Here is a 15,958-nt window from a genome sequence, read left to right on the forward strand (position 1 = left end):
GATGAGCCGATCGGCACCTCCGGAGTGATCCATGGAGATCAGCAGAGGAAGTGTCATCCCGCCTCCTGGAAAATCTATACCAGCTCACAATCCACCATAGAAATCTAGACTGCAAGACAGAGGTCTCTCAGCCGACGTCCTCCTCCAATCTGCCTGATGTGTGGCCCCTAAAGACCGGACAATTACTAAACATATCAAAGAGATCCCCCCCAACACAGAGAACCAGCAACAGTGAGATCCCCCCCAACACAGAGAACCAGCAACGGTGAGATCCCCCCCCAACACAGAGAACCAGCAACAGTGAGATCCCCCCCAACACAGAGAACCAGCAACGGTGAGATCCCCCCCCAACACAGAGAACCAGCAACAGTGAGATCCCCCCCAACACAGAGAACCAGCAATGGTGAGATCCCCCCCAACACAGAGAACCAGCAACACTGAGATCCCCCCCAACACTGAGATCCCCCCCAACACAGAGAACCAGCAACACTGAGATCCCCCCCAACACTGAGATCCCCCCAACACAGAGAACCAGCAACACTGAGATCCCCCCCAACACAGAGAACCAGCAACAGTGAGATCCCCCCCAACACTGAGATCCCCCCCAACACAGAGAACCAACAGTAAGATCCCCCCAACACCGAGAACCAACAACAGTGAAATCCCCCCCAACACTGAGATCCCCCCAACACAGAGAACCTGCAACAGTGAGATCCCCCCCAACACAGAGAACCAGCAACGGTGAGATCCCCCCCCCCCCAACACAGAGAACCAGCAACAGTGAGATCCCCCCCAACACTGAGATCCCCCCCAAACACAGAGAACCAGCAACACTGAGATCCGCCCCAACACAGAGAACCAACAGTAAGATCCCCCCCAACACCGAGAACCAACAACAGTGAGATCCCCCCCAACACTGAGATCCCCCCAACATAGAGAACCAGCAACAGTGAGATCCCCCCCAACAGTGAGATCCCCCCTAACACTGAGATCCCCCCCAACACAGAGAACCAGCAACAGTGAGATCCCCCCCAACAGTGAGATCCCCCCTAACACTGAGATCCCCCCCAACACAGAGAACCAGCAACAGTGAGATCCCCCCCAACACTGAGATCCCCCCCAACACAGAGAACCAGCAACACTGAGATCCGCCCCAACACAGAGAACCAACAGTAAGATCCCCCCCAACACCGAGAACCAACAACAGTGAGATCCCCCCAACACTGAGATCCCCCAACATAGAGAACCAGCAACAGTGAGATCCCACCCAACACAGAGAACCAGCAACAGTGAGATCCCCTAACACTGAGATCCCCCCCAACACAGAGAACCAACAACAGTGAGATCCCCCCCAAACACAGAGAACCAGCAACACTGAGATCCCCCCCAACACAGAGAACCAGCAACACTGAGATACCCCCCAACACCGAGAACCCACAACAGTGAGATCCCCCCCCCAACACCGAGAACCAACAACAGTGAGATCCCCCCCAACACTGAGATCCCCCCCAACACAGAGAACCAGCAACACTGAGATCCCCCCCAACACAGAGAACCAGCAACACTGAGATCCCCCCCCAACACCGAGAACCCACAACAGTGAGATCCCCCCCCAACACCGAGAACCAACAACAGTGAGATCCCCCAACACTGAGATCCCCCCCAACATAGAGAACCAGCAACAGTGAGATCCCCCCCAACATAGAGAACCAGCAACAGTGAGATCCCCCTCAACATAGAGAACCAACAGTGAGATCCCCCCCCAACACAGAGAACGAATAACAGTGAGATCCCTCAACACTGAGATCCCCCCAACACAGAGAACCAGCAACACTGAGATCCCCCCCAACATAGAGAACCAGCAACAGTGAGATCCCCCCAACACTGAGATCCCCCCCAACATAGAGAACCAGCAACAGTGAGATCCCCCCAACATAGAGAACCAGCAACACTGAGATCCCCCCCAACACCGAGAACCAGCAACGGTGAGATCCCCCCCCCCAACACAGAGAATGAATAACAGTGAGATCCCCCCAACAGTGAGATCCCCCCCAACATAGAGAACCAGCAACAGTGAGATCCCCCCCAACATAGAGAACCAGCAACAGTGAGATCCCCCCCAACACAGAGAACCAGCAACAGTGAGATCCCCCCCCCCAACACTGAGATCCCCCCCAACATAGAGAACCAGCAACAGTGAGATCCCCCCCCAACATAGAGAACCAGCAACAGTGAGATCCCCCCAACATAGAGAACCAGCAACAGTGAGATCCCCCCCAACATAGAGAACCAGCAACAGTGAGATCCCCCCAACATAGAGAACCAGCAACACTGAGATCCCCCCTAACAGAGAGAGAGAGCCAACAACATCCCCCCAACACAGAGAATCAACAGTGAGATCCCCTAACACAGAGATCCCCCCCAACAGTGAGATCCCTCAACACAGAGAACCAACAATAGTGAGATCCCCCCCAAACAGAAAGAGCCAACATTGAGATCCCCCCCAAACAGAAAGAGCCAACATTGAGATCCCCCCCAAACAGAAAGAGCCAACATTGAGATCCCCCCCAACACAGAGATCTCCCCACCAATAGAAAATAATTGCCCGATGTCTATGCTCAGCCCCCTCTACCCCCATATACAGCAGATCCCAGATCCCTCCATATCACACTACAATGTACACATGTCAGACCCTGCAGGAAAAATTGTACCCCCTAAGCACAGAGATGGGGGGGGGACAGAGAGATCACACGGGGGGGGGGGGATAGAGAGATCACACGGGGGGGGGGATAGAGAGATCACACGGGGGGGGATAGAGAGATCACACGGGGGGGGTAGAGAGATCACACGGGGGGGGTAGAGAGATCACACGGGGGGGGGGGTAGAGAGATCACACGGGGGGGGGGTAGAGAGATCACACGGGGGGGGGTAGAGAGATCACACGGGGGGGGGGGTAGAGAGATCACACGGGGGGGGGGTAGAGAGATCACACGGGGGGGGGGGTAGAGAGATCACACGGGGGGGGATAGAGAGATCACACGGGGGGGGGGGATAGAGAGATCACACAGGGGGGGATAGAGAGATCACACAGGGGGGGATAGAGAGATCACACAGGGGGAGGGGGCAGAGATCACACAGGGGGAGGGGGGCAGAGATCACACAGGGGGAGGGGGGGGCAGAGATCACACAGGGGGAGGGGGGGGCAGAGATCACACAGGGGGGGAATAGAGAGATCACACAGGGGGAGGGGGGGGCAGAGATCACACAGGGGGGGGGAAATAGAGAGATCACACAGGGGGGAGGGGGGGCAGAGATCACACAGGGGGGGGAGGATAGAGAGATCACACAGGGGGGAGGGGGGGCAGAGATCACACAGGGGGGAGGGGGGGCAGAGATCACACAGGGGGAGGGGGGGCAGAGATCACACAGGGGGGGGGGAATAGAGAGATCACACAGGGGGGAGGGGGGCAGAGATCACACAGGGGGGGGGGGGATAGAGAGATCACACAGGGGGGAGGGGGGGCAGAGATCACACAGGGGGGGGGGGATAGAGAGATCACACAGGGGGAGGGGGGCAGAGATCACACAGGGGGGGGGAATAGAGAGATCACACAGGGGAGGGGGGGCAGAGATCACACAGGGGGGGGGATAGAGAGATCACACAGGGGGAGGGGGGGGCAGAGATCACACAGGGGGGGGGGATAGAGAGATCACACAGGGGGAGGGGGGGCAGAGATCACACAGAGGGGGGTAGAGAGAGATCACACGGGGGGAGGGGGGGCAGAGATCAGGGGGGAGGGGGGGGGGCAGAGATAAGGGGGGAGGGGGGGGGCAGAGATCACACAGGGGGGGGATAGTCCGTCTCCCCCCCACACGTACCGGAGAGGTGACGGCCAGCAGGACGGTCAGGGCGCCCATAGCGGGGAGTTCGGTGTTTAGCGGCTCATAGATCTCCGCGCTGTGCGGACACCGGAGAACACGGGACTGACCCCTCCCCACCCGACCACATCGCACATCAGAGGACTGACCCCTCCCCCACCCGACCACATCGCACATCAGAGGACTGACCCCTCCCCCACCCGACCACATCGCACATCAGAGGACTGACCCCTCCCCCACCCCGACCACATCGCTCACATCCACCCGGAGCCGATCATAGACAAATAATCCTTCCTGAGCTCAGAGCGACCACCCCCATCCCAGGGGCCCCACAGATCCCATACTGGGACCCCCAAGTGTCAGGGTGTCATTGTTCTGGGACCCCAAGTGTTGGGGTCTCATTGTTCTGGCCCCCAAGTGTCAGGTGTCATTGTTCTGGGACCCCCAGGTGTCAGGGTGTCATTGTTCTGGGCCCCCAAGTGTCAGAGTGTCATTGTTCTGGGCCCCCAAGTGTCAGAGTGTCATTGTTCTGGGCCCCCAAGTGTCAGAGTGTCATTGTTCTGGGACCCCCAGGTGTCAGGGTGTCATTGTTCTGGGCCCCCAAGTGTCAGAGTGTCATTGTTCTGGGACCCCCAAGTGTCGGGGTGTCATTGTTCTGGGACCCCCAGGTGACAGGGTGTCATTGTTCTGGGCCCCCAAGTGTCAGAGTGTCATTGTTCTGGGACCCCCAGGTGACAGGGTGTCATTGTTCTGGACCCCCTAAGTGTCAGGTGTCATTGTTCTGGGGGATCCCCAAGTGTCAGGGTGTCAATGTTCTGGGACCCCAAGTGTCAGGGTGTCATTGTTCTGGGACCCCCAGGTGACAGGGTGTCATTGTTCTGGGACCCCAAGTGTCAGGGTATTATTGTTCTGGGGCCCCCTAAGTGTCAGGTGTCATTGTTCTGGGGGATCCCCAAGTGTCAGGGTGTCAATGTTCTGGGACCCCCAAGTGTCAGGGTGTCATTGTTCTGGGACCCCCAAGTGTTGGGGTGTCATTGTTCTGGGACCCCCAAGTGTTGGGGTGTCATTGTTCTGGGGCCCCCTAAGTGTCAGGGTGTCAATGTTCTGGGACCCCCAAGTGTCAAGTTGTCATTGTTCTGGGGGATCCCCAAGTGTCAGGGTGTCAATGTTCTGGGACCCCCAAGTGTCAGGGGTGTCATTGTTCTGGGACCCCCAAGTGTTGGGGTGTCATTGTTCTGGGGGATCCCCAAGTGTCGGGGTGTCAATGTTCTGGGACCCCCAAGTGTCAGTGTGTCATTCTTCTGGGACCCCCAAGTGTCAGGGTGTCATTCTTCTGGGACCCCCAAGTGTCAGGGTGTCATTGTTCTGGGACCCCCAAGTGTCGGGGTGTCATTGTTCTGGGGGATCCCCAAGTGTCGGGGTGTCAATGTTCTGGGACCCCCAAGTGTCAGTGTGTCATTCTTCTGGGACCCCCAAGTGTCAGGGTGTCATTGTTCTGGGACCCCCAAGTGTCAGGGTGTCATTGTTCTGGGACCCCAAGTGTCAGGGTGTCATTGTCCCGGGACCCCCAAGTTTCAGGGTGAGTTGTGGGACTGGATGGTGAGGAGGAGGGAGGTTCCTCATGGTCAGGAGTGCCGGTTCCTGGGGGGGAGAAATCTGATGACTGATATTATCTCCAAAAAACTCAATTAGGACCGACGAGCCGCCAAATGTTTCCTCATCTCATCTCCTGACAGCAGATTCCCACCGCATGAGACTCGCCAGCACCCAACACAGACCCTCCATATAGAATCGCAGGGTCCGAGTGCAGGAGATCCCGACATCCACAGAGACTTCGTGTCAGACCAACTGAATGCCGGATGTGCCCCACAGACACCCCACAGACGTCCCACAGACACCCCACAGACACCCCACAGATGTCCCACAGACGTCCCACAGCAATCCCACAGGCACCCCACAGACGCCCCACAGACGTCCCACAGACACCCCACAGACGCCCCACAGACACCCCACAGACGCCCCACAGACGTCCCACAGAAATCCCACAGACACCCCACAGACGTCCCACAGAAATCCCACAGGCACCCCACAGACGTCCCACAGAAATCCCACAGGCACCCCACAGACGTCCCACAGACGCCCCACAGACGTCCCACAGACGCCCCACAGACGTCCCACAGACGTCCCACAGCCGCCCACAGACGTCCTACAGACACCCCACAGACATCCCACAGACAGACGCCCCACAGACGCCCCACAGACGTCCCACAGACGCCCCACAGACGTCCCACAGACGTCCCACAGCCGCCCCACAGACGTCCTACAGACACCCCACAGACATCCCACAGACAGACGCCCCACAGACGCCCCACAGACGTCCCACAGACGTCCCACAGACGCCCCACAGACGCCCCACAGACGTCCCACAGACGTCCCACAGCCGCCCCACAGACGTCCCACAGACGTCCCACAGACACCCCACAGACATCCCACAGACAGACGCCCCACAGACGCCCCACAGACGTCCCACAGATGCCCACAGACGTCCCACAGAGGTCCCACAGACGCCCACAGACGTCCCACAGACATCACACAGACGCCCCACAGATGCCCCACAGACCCCGTCTTATTGTATCGCCGTCACGTCATATTATTATTAGTATCATGGAGGTATTATTGGTTTGAGGTGGCAACCTTAGTCGCACCTGACATCACACCTGAAGTCACACCTGGAGTCGCCCCTGAAGTCGCACCTGTGGTCCCACCCGAAGTCACACCTGAAAGTCGCACCTGTGGTCCCACCCGAAGTCACACCTGAAGTCGCACCTGAAGTCACACCTGAAGTCACCCCTGGAGTCACACCTGAAGTCACCCCTGGAGTCACACCTGAAGTCACCCGTGGAGTCACACCTGAAGTCGCACCTGAAGTCACGCCTGGAGTCACACCTGAAGTCGCACCTGAGGTCGCACCTGAGGTTGCACCTGAAGTCACCCTGAAGTCACACCTGGAGTCACCTCTGAAGTCTCATCTGGAGTCCCACCTGAGGTTCCACCTGGAGTCCCACCTGAGGTCGCACCTTAAGTCACACCTGGAGTCGCACCTGAAGTCACACCTGGAGTCACCTCTGGAAGTCCCACCTGGAGTCGCACCCGAAGTGGCCCCTGAGGTCGCATCTGAAGTCGCATCTGAAGTCACACCTGAGGTCGCACCTGAAGTCTCCCCTGAGGTCGCATCCGAAGTCACCCCTGAAGTCGCCCCTGAGGTCGCATCTGAAGTGGCCCCTGAAGTGGCCCCTGAAGTCGCCCCTGAGGTCGCACCTGAAGTCACACCTGAAGTCACACCTGAGGTCGCCCCTGAAGTCACACCTGGAGTCGCCCCTGAAGTCGCATCTGAAGTCCCACCTGGAGTCGCCCCTGAAGTCACACCTGGAGTCGCCCCTGAAGTCACACCTGAAGTTGCCCCTGAAGTCACACCTGGAGTCGCCCTGAAGTCACACCTGGAGTCGCCCCTGAAGTCACACCTGAAGTTGCCCCTGAAGTCACACCTGGAGTCGCACCTGAAGTCGCACCTGAAGTCACACCTGAAGTCGCACCTGAAGTCGCACCTGGAGTCAGTCGGACCATGTGAACCAGGGCTAACAGGAGATATTGAGGAGGGGACTCAGCACATCAATCACAACAAATCACAAAGCAGGATCTCTGTATTAGATTGTATGAAGTGAGACCTCATAGAACTTGTCACAACGTCTCCCCGATGGTCACAATGTTACACTTTCCAAACACACGGAACTCGGATTCCCCTCTCAGCCACGCCCTCAGGCTTCCCATAGGATCACATTTATTAACCCCTCCCCCTCCAGAGGATTCTCCCCCCCCCCCCCCCCCCCTTTCCTGACCAGGCCATTTTTTGAATTACGGCGCTGTGTTACTGTAACTGACAATTGCGCGGTCATGCAACGCTGCACCCAAATGAAATTTACATCCTTTTTTCCCCACAAATAGAGCTTTCATTCGGCGGTATTTGATCCCATTTGCGGCTTTTATTTTTTTTGCGCTATAAACAAAAATAACCCAACAATTTTGAAAAAACAAACCCCAATATTTGTGACTTTTTGCTATAAAACATGTCCAGTAAAAACATTTAAAAATCAAATTTCCACATAAATTTCAGCCAAGATGTCTCCCGCTTCGTGTCTTTGCTGAAGAAAATCCCGATACGTGGAAATTAATTGGTTTACGTGAAAGTTGTAGCGTTTACAAATGGCGGGATATAGACTGCGATTTAAATTTTTTTTTTTTTTACTAGTAATGGCGGCAATCAGTGACTTATAGTGGGACTGCGGCGGACATTCTGACACTGGGGGGGGGATCTGACTTGGTGTCACGGACATCCCCAGTGACACCAATACAGTGATCAGTGCTAATACAAAGCCCTGACATGTACTGATGGCACTGGGCAGGGAGGGGTTAACATGAGGGGCCATCAAAGGGTTACCTGGGCGTTGGGGAGCGATTTTATTGTGTGCTTTACTAAGCAGAGCTGCTGCTGTGCAGAGAGGTAGAGCCGGGCCCCAGTGATTGACATCCTCAGGAGCCAATAGCAGCGCGGGTAGGGCGCCGTGTGTGTGTGTGCGCCCCCTACCTGGAAACGCAAAATCCCATATTTCCATGATTTTGCCCAGCGAGGCTGCCCTGGTGGGTGGCTATAGGCGGCCATGTGTGGGCAGGCTGGTGGGTGGCTATAGGCGGCCATGTGTGGGCAGGTTGGTGGGCGGCTATAGGCGGCCATGTGTGGGCAGGCTGGTGGGTGGCTATAGGTGGCCATGTGTGGGCAGGCTGGTGGCTGGTTATAGGCGGCCATGTGTGGGCAGGCTGGTGGGCGGCTATAGGCGGCCATGTGTGGGCAGGTTGGCGGCTGGCAATAGGTAGCCATGTGTGGGCAGGCTGGTGGCTGGTTATAGGCGGCCATGTGTGGGCAGGCTGGTGGGTGGCTATAGGTGGCCATGTGTGGGCAGGTTGGTGGGCGGCTATAGGCGGCCATGTGTGGGCAGGTTTGTGGGTGGCTATAGGCGGCCATGTGTGGGCAGGTTGGTGGGTGGCTATAGGCGGCCATGTGTGGGCAGGTTGGTGGGTGGCTATAGGCGGCCATGTGTGGGCAGGTTGGTGGGTGGCTATAGGCGGCCATGTGTGGGCAGGTTGGTGGGTGGCTATAGGTGGCCATGTGTGGGCAGGTTGGTGGGCGGCTATAGGCGGCCATGTGTGGGCAGGTTGGTGGGTGGCTATAGGCGGCCATGTGTGGGCAGGTTGGTGGGCGGCTATAGGCGGCCATGTGTGGGCAGGTTGGTGGGCGGCTATAGGCGGCCATGTGTGGGCAGGTTGGTGGGTGGCTATAGGCGGCCATGTGTGGGCAGGTTGGTGGGCGGCTATAGGCGGCCATGTGTGGGCAGGCTGGTTGTACTGAAGCCGTCCTGCTAGGAATCCCTCTAATCATTACACACAATGCAGCTGACAACCACAAACCCCGCCCATCTCAGCGACAACATCCCGGTGTTATCAGAAGCAGCATTCAGTGCGGGGGATGATCAGATAGTAACTTCAGCTGCCCCCCGCGTGTATTTCTCGGGGGTCCTCACTTTTCACTTGTTGCAGGCGGCGCAGTTCTGCATTCCGAGGCGGCTGGTTGTTGCAGAGTGCTGCACACGCGGTGGGTTCCTGTGTCTGGAGCGGCGGGGGTTAAGCCGCGTTCCACACGCCGGAGGATTAGTCAGCGAGCGAGATTAACATGAAAGGGACGCGGAACACGAAAACACGCCGCGCTCTTAATGTTTCCAGCGTCTTTATTTACATGACATTCCAGAAAGCGGCTATAAATGGAAGGTCGGCGCTGCGACTCCCCGCCATCGCCCCGCTCCACCGCCATCACCGCCGCTCCACCGCCATCGCCCCGCTCCATCATCTCCGCTCCACCACCATCACCAACGCTCCGCTCCACCACCATCACCACCGCTCCACCGCCATCACCACCGCTCCACCGCCATCGCCACCGCTACACCGCCATCACCACTGCTCCACCGCCATCGCCACCGCTCCATCGCCATCGTCACCGCTCCGCTCCACCACCATCACCACCGCTCCGCTCCACCGCCATCACCACCGCTCCACCGCCATCACCACCACTCCGCTCCACCGCCATCACCACCGCTCCACCGCCGTCGCTCCGCTCCACCGCCATCGCCACCGCTCCACCGCCATCACCACCGCTCCACCGCCATCACCACCACTCCGCTCCACCGCCATCACCACCATCACTCCGCTCCACCGCCATCACCACCGCTCCGCTCCACCGCCATCGCCACCGCTCTCCATCGCCATCACCACCGCTCCACCGCCATCGGCACCGCTCCACCACCGTCACCACCACTCCGCTCCACCGCCATCATCACCGCTCCGCTCCACCGCCATCGCCACCGCTCAACTGCCATCGCCACCGCTCCGCTCCACCGCCATCGCCACCGCTCTCCTCCATCGCCATCACCACCGCTCCACCGCCATTGGCACCGCTCCACCACCATCACCACCACTCCGCTCCACTGCTCCGCTCCACCATTATCACTACCGCTCCACCGCCATCACCACCGCTCCGCTCCACCGCCATCACCACCGCTCCGCTCCACCGCCATCCCCACCGCTCCCCTCCACCGCCATCACCACCGCTCCCCTCCACCGCCATCACCACCGCTCCACTCCACCACAATCACCACCGCTTCACCGCCATCGGCACAGCTCCATCGCCATCCCCACCGCTCCCTCCACCGCCATCACCACCACTCCGCTCCACCGCCATCACCACCGCTCCGCTCCACCATTATCACCACCGCTCCACCGCCATCACCACCGCTCCGCTCCAGCGCCATCCTCACCGCTCCCCTCTACCGCCATCACCACCGCACCCCTCCACCGCCATCACCACCGTTCCCCTCCACTGCCATCACCACCGCTCCGCTCCGCCATCGCCACCGCTCCGCTCCACCGCCATCGCCACCGCTCCGCTCCACCGCCATCGCCACCGCTCCGCTCCACCATTATCACCACCGCCATCACCACCGCTCCGCTCCACCGCAATCACCATCACAGCCACGCCCTCTGACATGTTTCACCCCCCACACCGGGACTTGGTCATAGACAGGACATATAACAATGACAGAAATTGGAGCACATGTGCAAACACATACCTTCCCATCAGATCATATGTAGCAGATGTGAACACGGGGATCACTGAAAGGGGGGGGGGGGCAATGAGAGGACCACAGAATGAAGAACAATAGAAGGAGCATAATGGAGGGTCATGGAAGGAAGAACAATGGAGGCCCAAAGAAGGGAGAACAATAGAAGAACCATAGAGGGGAGAACCGAAGTAGAGAGCATAATGGAGGGTCATGGAAGGGAGAACAATAGAGGACCACAGAAGGGAGAACAATAGAGGTCCAAAGAAGGGAGAACAATAGAGGTCCAAAGAAGGGAGAACAATGGGTGGACCACAGAAGGGAGAACAATGGAGGTCCACAGAAGGGAGAACAATGGGTGGACAAAAGAAGGGAGAACAATGGAGGTCCACAGAAGGGAGAACAATGGGTGGACCAAAGAAGAGAGAACCAAAGTAGGGAGCATAATGGACCACAGAATAGAGAATGATGGAGGACCACAGAATGGAGAACAATGGAGGACCACAGAATGGAGAACAATGGGAGCACCACAGAATAGAGAATGATGGAAGGACCACAGAAGGGAGAACGATGGAAGGACCACAGAAGGGAGAACGATGGGAGGACCACAGAACAGAGAACGATGGGAGGACCACAGAACAGAGAATGATGGGAGGACCACAGAAGGGAGAACGATGGGAGGACCACAGAACAGAGAACGATGGGAGGACCACAGAACAGAGAACGATGGGAGGACCACAGAACGATGGGAGGACCACAGAATAGAGAACAATGGAGGACCACAGAATAGAGAACAATGGAGGAACACAGAACGGAGAACAATGGGAGCACCACAGAACAGAGAACGATGGGAGGACCACAGCAGGGAAAACGATGGAAGGACCACAGAACAGAGAACAATGGGAGGACCACAGAATAGAGAACAATGGAGGAACACAGAATGGAGAACAATGGGAGCACCACAGAATAGAGAATGATGGGAGGACCACAGAAGGGAGAATGATGGCAGGACCACAGAACGGAGAACGATGGGAGGACCACAGAATGGAGAACAATGGGAGGACCACGTAATGGAGAACAATGGGAGGACCACAGAATGGAGAACAATCGGAGGACCACAGAATAGAGAATGATGGGAGGTCCACAGAAGGGAGAAGGATGGGAGAACCATAGAATAGAAAACAATGGGAGGACCACAGAAAGGAAATCAATAGAGGACCACAGAATGGAGAACAATGGGAGGACCACAGAATGGAGAACAATGGGAGGACCACAGAAGGGAGAACAATAGAAGGAACCATAGAGGGGGAACCGAAGTAGGGAGCATAATGGAGGGTCATGGAAGGGAGAACAATGGAGGACCACAGAAGGGAGAACAATGGAGGTCCACAGAAGGGAGAATAATGGAGGTCCACAGAAGGAAGAACCATAGTAGGGAGCATAATGGAGGGTCATGAAAGGGTGAACAATGGAAGGTCATGGAAGGGAGAACAGTGGAGGACCACAGAATGGAGAACAATAGAGGACCACAGAAGGGAGAACAATAGAGGTCCAAAGAAGGGAGAACAATGGGTGGACCACAGAAGGGAGAACAATGGAGGTCCACAGAAGGGAGAACAATGGGTGGACAAAAGAAGGGAGAACAATGGAGGTCCACAGAAGGGAGAACAATGGGTGGACCAAGAAGAGAGAACCAAAGTAGGGAGCATAATGGACCACAGAATAGAGAATGATGGGAGGACCACAGAATGGAGAACAATGGAGGACCACAGAATGGAGAACAATGGGAGCACCACAGAATAGAGAATGATGGAAGGACCACAGAAGGGAGAACGATGGGAGGACCACAGAACAGAGAACGATGGGAGGACCACAGAACAGAGAATGATGGGAGGACCACAGAACAGAGAATGATGGGAGGACCACAGAAGGGAGGACCACAGAACAGAGAATGATGGGAGGACCACAGAACAGAGAACGATGGGAGGACCACAGAACAGAGAACGATGGGAGGACCACAGAACGATGGGAGGACCACAGAATAGAGAACAATGGAGGACCACAGAATAGAGAACAATGGAGGACCACAGAACAGAGAACGATGGGAGGACCACAGCAGGGAAAACGATGGAAGGACCACAGAACAGAGAACAATGGGAGGACCACAGAATAGAGAACAATGGAGGAACACAGAATGGAGAACAATGGGAGCACCACAGAATAGAGAATGATGGGAGGACCACAGAAGGGAGAATGATGGGAGGACCACAGAACGGAGAATGATGGGAGGACCACAGAACGGAGAACGATGGGAGGACCACAGAATGGAGAACAATGGGAGGACCACGGAATGGAGAACAATGGGAGGACCACGGAATGGAGAACAATGGGAGGACCACGGAATGGAGAACAATGGGAGGACCACAGAATAGAGAATGATGGGAGGTCCACAGAAGGGAGAAGGATGGGAGAACCACAGAATAGAAAACAATGGGAGGACCACAGAAAGGAAATCAATAGAGGACCACAGAATGGAGAACAATGGGAGGACCACAGAAGGGAGAACAATAGAAGGAACCATAGAGGGGGAACCGAAGTAGGGAGCATAATGGAGGGTCATGGAAGGGAGAACAATGGAGGACCACAGAAGGGAGAACAATGGAGGTCCACAGAAGGGAGAATAATGGAGGTCCACAGAAGGAAGAACCATAGTAGGGAGCATAATGGAGGGTCATGAAAGGGTGAACAATGGAAGGTCATGGAAGGGAGAACAGTGGAGGACCACAGAATGGAGAACAATGGGAGGGCCACAGAAGAGAGAACAATGGAGGTCCACAGAAGGGAGAACAATGGAGGTCCACAGAAGGGAGGACAATGGGAGGTTCACAGGAGGAAGAACAATGGGAGGATACAGAAGAGAGAACAATAGGAGGACCACAGAATGGAGAACAATGGAGGACCACAGAATGGAGAACAATGGAGGACCACAGAATGGAGAACAATGGAGGACCACAGAAGGGAGAACAATGGGAGGAACACAGAAGGAAGAACAATGGGAGGATACAGAAGAGAGAACAATAGGAGGACCACAGAATGGAGAACAATGGAGGACCACAGAATGGAGAACAATGGAGGACCACAGAATGGAGAACAATGGGAGGACCACAGAAGGGAGAACAATGGGAGGAACACAGAAGGAAGAACAATGGGAGGACCACAGAAGGGAGAACAATGGGAGGACCACAGAATGGAGAACAATGGGAGGACCACAGAATGGAGAACAATGGGAGGACCACAGAATGCAGAACAATGGGAGGACCACAGAATGCAGAACAATGGGAGGACCACAGAATGCAGAACAACGGGAGGACCACAGAATGCAGAACAACGGGAGGACCACAGATGGAGAACAACGGGAGCACCACAGAATGGAGAACGACGGGAGCACCACAGAATGGAGAACGATGGGAGGACCGCAGAAATGAGAACGATGGGAGGACCGCAGAATGGAGAACGATGGGAGGACCGCAGAATGGAGAACGATGGGAGGACCGCAGAAGGGAGAACGATGGGAGGACCGCAGAAGGGAGAACGATGGGAGGACCGCAGAAGGGAGACCAATGGGAGGACCGCAGAAGGGAGAACGATGGGAGGACCGCAGAAGGGAGAACGATGGGAGGACCGCAGAAGGGAGAACGATGGGAGAACCACAGAAGGGAGAACGATGGGAGGATCGCAGAAGGGAGAACGATGGGAGGACCGCAGAAGGGAGAACGATGGGAGGACCGCAGAAGGGAGAACGATGGGAGGACCGCAGAAGGGAGAACGATGGGAGGACCGCAGAAGGGAGAACGATGGGAGGACCGCAGAAGGGAGAACGATGGGAGGATCGCAGAAGGGAGAACGATGGGAGGATCACAGAAGGGAGAACGATGGGAGGACCACAGAAGGGAGAACGATGGGAGGACCACAGAATGGAGAACGATGGGAGGACCACAGAAGGGAGAACGATGGGAGGACCACAGAAGGGAGAACGATGGGAGGACCACAGAAGGGAGAACGATGGGAGGACCACAGAAGGGAGAACGATGGGAGGACCACAGAATGGAGAACGATGGGAGGACCACAGAAGGGAGAACGATGGGAGGACCACAGAAGGGAGAACGATGGGAGGACCACAGAAGGGAGAACGATGGGAGGACCACAGAAGGGAGAACGATGGGAGGACCACAGAAGGGAGAACGATGGGAGGACCACAGAAGGGAGAACGATGGGAGGATCACAGAAGGGAGAACGATGGGAGGATCACAGAAGGGAGAACGATGGGAGGACCACAGAAGGGAGAACGATGGGAGGACCACAGAAGGGAGAACGATGGGAGGACCACAGAAGGGAGAACGATGGGAGGACCACAGAAGGGAGAACGATGGGAGGACCACAGAAGGGAGAACGATGGGAGGACCACAGAAGGGAGAACGATGGGAGGACCACAGAAGGGAGAACGATGGGAGGACCACAGAAGGGAGAACGATGGGAGGACCACAGAAGGGAGAACGATGGAGGACCACAGAAGGGAGAACGATGGGAGGACCACAGAAGGGAGAATGATGGGAGGACCACAGAAGGCTATGGTAGTAATTGTTTTCTGATCTCTTGAATTTCCAGTCCTGGAGGCGAACACTCTCCTGTGTTGTTTTGGCTGTACCTCAGGTCTCTGTGACTCCAAGATTGCCACTAGTATGGGAGCACCCAGACATCTATAAACCCCCCGGAAGTTGATTCCCCTTCCCCCATCAGGGAATATTCTCCGCACTGTGAGCCTTGGGTGATATTTCTGGTAAGAACAATCTGGTCAC

The sequence above is a fragment of the Staurois parvus genome, unplaced genomic scaffold (genome assembly GCF_062004578.1).
Source record: "Staurois parvus isolate SC_StPar_1 unplaced genomic scaffold, SC_StPar_1.0 ptg003615l, whole genome shotgun sequence".
Classification (NCBI taxonomy): domain Eukaryota; kingdom Metazoa; phylum Chordata; class Amphibia; order Anura; family Ranidae; genus Staurois; species Staurois parvus.